At 38.0% G+C, this 2,992-nt stretch overlaps 1 protein-coding gene across 1 annotated transcript in view; it reads left to right on the forward strand.

Moving 5' to 3' along the window:
- LOC137660112 (TATA-binding protein-associated factor 2N-like) overlaps window positions 1–2,992 on the forward strand; it is a 42,027-nt gene that overhangs the window by 31,799 nt on the left and 7,236 nt on the right. The gene's annotated exons all lie outside the window — the stretch shown is intronic.

Consider the following 2,992-nt stretch of genomic DNA (forward strand, 5'->3'; position numbering starts at 1 on the left):
GAACCGTAACCAGAGAGAGGGATCCAATGTAGTACTGTCTGGCTAGACAAAGGACCCAATAACTCTGTAGCCGTAGTATCTCGACGGTTGGCTTATGCTTTGTCCAACCTAATACCTAAATGTGCTATTTATGTAGCTTTTTGTTATTCTATGCCACGAGAGAGAGAGAGAGAGAGATTCGTCTATTTAATGACTGACAAACGAAAAATCACCACATTCTGTTACTAAATACGAGAGAGAGAGAGAGAGAGAGAGAGAGAGAGAGAGAGGAGAGAGAGAGAGAGAGAGAGAGAGAGAGAGAGAGAGAGAGAGAGCTCTTCCATTAAAATACTCTAAAAAACCACTAACAAACGAAAAATTACCCTATTCTCTTAATCAAAACTTACATCAGAAAAGAATTATTTCCTCTGTTAGGAGCCCACCATGATAAAGATCTTTTTCTACTCTATAACAAAAGAAAGATTCTAATATAATTAAAAGAAAAAAGTATTCTTTTTTTGGGAGAGATTTCATTCAGGTGAAAGTGATCGGAATTGGAACCGGTCCCCTAAAAGGAAAGGAATTTCTAATATGCCGAAAGTTTCTAAAAATCCAATTATGATTTTTTATCCTGGCGCTGAAGGTTCTCCGTCTGCCTTCCTTCGAGAGGGATTTCTAATTGATCTGTGTTTAAGTTTGTGTATTGCTCGGATCGTAGATGCCATGTGCAGTGATGTGTGTGTCAGCTTCCAGAAAAAAAGGGTCTTTTATGAATGATATTATCATATATATGCCCCTGATCCAGATTGTATAAAGAAAAATTTCTTTTTATGATAGTACTGTTATACTCTTTTAGCTTGTTACTGTTTACTACATCGCTGGAAGTCTGTTCCATTTATTTGCTATTTTTTTATGTAAAGAAATTACTACATTGAGTGGAGTTGTATCTATTCAATTCCATTTTGTATCCGGTACCTCTGGCCTGATTTGTGCTAAGCGTGAATAGATTGTTGTAATCTAAATTTGTTATTCCTTTAAGAATTTTGAATGCCTCTATTAATTGTCCCCTTAGTCATCGAGTTAGTATATAAAATAAGTTCAAAAGTTCCATCCTCGTCTATATCCAAATTGTCTTGGTGTGGAACTAATTTGGTGGCCTTATCTTGTACTGCTTCCAGTCTATCTATATCCTTTCAAATACCTGGAGACCCCAAGTGAACTCCGTATTCTAGAGGAGAGAGGAGAGAGAGAGAGGGAGAGAGAGAGAGAGAGAGAGAGAGTAGAGAGAGAGAGAGCACTTTTAATGCACCCAAAAACAATGACTTGAAAAAAGATGGTTCCATTATCTTGTGACTCAAAAGTCCTATTAAAAAGATAATGATTTTCCTCTCTCTCTCGAGATCCCACTTTAATCATGATCTTTTCTCCTTGATAAAAAAAAGATTCGAAAATAGTAAAAAAAAAAAATTGGAAAAGTATCTTTTTTTGGACAATTTTTCATTCACGTTAAGGTTACTCTTTAATATGCAGGCAGTTTCTAAAATCTAATTTTTCTTTTCCTGTGGGTGGAAGAAGCTCTTAGTTTTAGTTCCTGGGAGAGCAAATTCACTGAGATTGCTCATATTCCCTGGAATTAGGGTCCCCTAATTGAACCGTCTTTGCCTAGCGTTCTGCCAGTCTCGGGTTCGAGACCCGCTTAATGGTTTAAAGGTCGTTCGTGAATGGCAGAGGTAAGGGACAGTGACATTGCTCTATCAAGGAGGACAATACCCTAGAGACTGACCATAAATACACATGATCAGCGCCCAAACCCCCTCTCCACCCAAGCTAGGACCAGGGGGGGGCCCAGGTAATGGATGGCTGATGACTCAGCAGATAGACCTATAGGCTCCTCCAAACCCCCAACCTTTGCTCTTCGCTCACAAGGATGGTAAGGTTGCAAACACTAATGAGACTGAGTGGGACTCGAACCCCCGCCCTGCAAACACCAGGCAGAGACGGTTACCAATCAGACCACAACAACCCTGCTCGATAGGTTCTTTAGTGTCTACACACATCACCATCTTTGTGAGCAGAGGAGGGGATTTTGGGGGAGCCTGTAGGTCTACCTGCTGATTCATTGCCTGGCCCTAGCTTGGAAGCAGAGAGAGAGAGAGAGAGAGAGAGAGAGAGAGATGAGGAGAGAGAGAGAGAGAGAGAGGACTGTATAATATATTTATTAAAATGGCCCATTTTCCTGAATTATTAAACTAAATTATAAATAAAGAACAATAAATTAAGAGATAACTTTTAAATTGTTGTATAGTTTTTGTTAACACACCATTTTTGTCTTGTTAAACACAGTTTAGCATTTGGCAATGCAGTGATAAATGTTGGAATAGAAAGAGAATTTACTTTACTTTATAAGACTGTATTTCTTAAATAGATTACAAGTTAGTAGTTTCCTTACACAACGAACGACTCATATTGATTACCTCCACCAACGAAGTTGGAGAAGAGGTTGTGTTTTCGCCTCCGATTGTCTGTTTGTTTGTGGAAAATTTCCTGGCTACAATTGTACTCATGGAGGAGTGAAAACTTCAAGTATTAATTATTATGTTGAGAAGTGGATGTGATTCAAGTTTGAAAGCCCTAGGTCAAGGCAAGGTCGTGCTAAAGGTCAACCGAATTAACCGTAACCTAGAGAAATTAGCTGCTGTGGCGGAGGGTTGCTCTCTACTGAGTGCCCCTCCAGTTCATAAAGAAAATAACGCAATTTTTTCATTTTTCTTATATAAGTTTCTTCTATACTTTTTGAATAAGAATTATGTACTTCATCAGGTCTATTTTTTTTCAGACAAAATGTATTTCTTGACTCGATGTACACTGAATTATCCTAAAATGTCATCTTATCTTTTCCTGATAGAAACACAAATTTCTGACAAAAAGAAATTTTTTTTTTTTCGGTAACCAGATTGTGCTTTTCGTCCAAAGTAAATGCTAGATTGAATAAAGAACTTCCACTTGAAACATT

This window comes from Palaemon carinicauda, chromosome 20 (genome assembly GCF_036898095.1).
Source record: "Palaemon carinicauda isolate YSFRI2023 chromosome 20, ASM3689809v2, whole genome shotgun sequence".
NCBI lineage: Eukaryota > Metazoa > Arthropoda > Malacostraca > Decapoda > Palaemonidae > Palaemon > Palaemon carinicauda.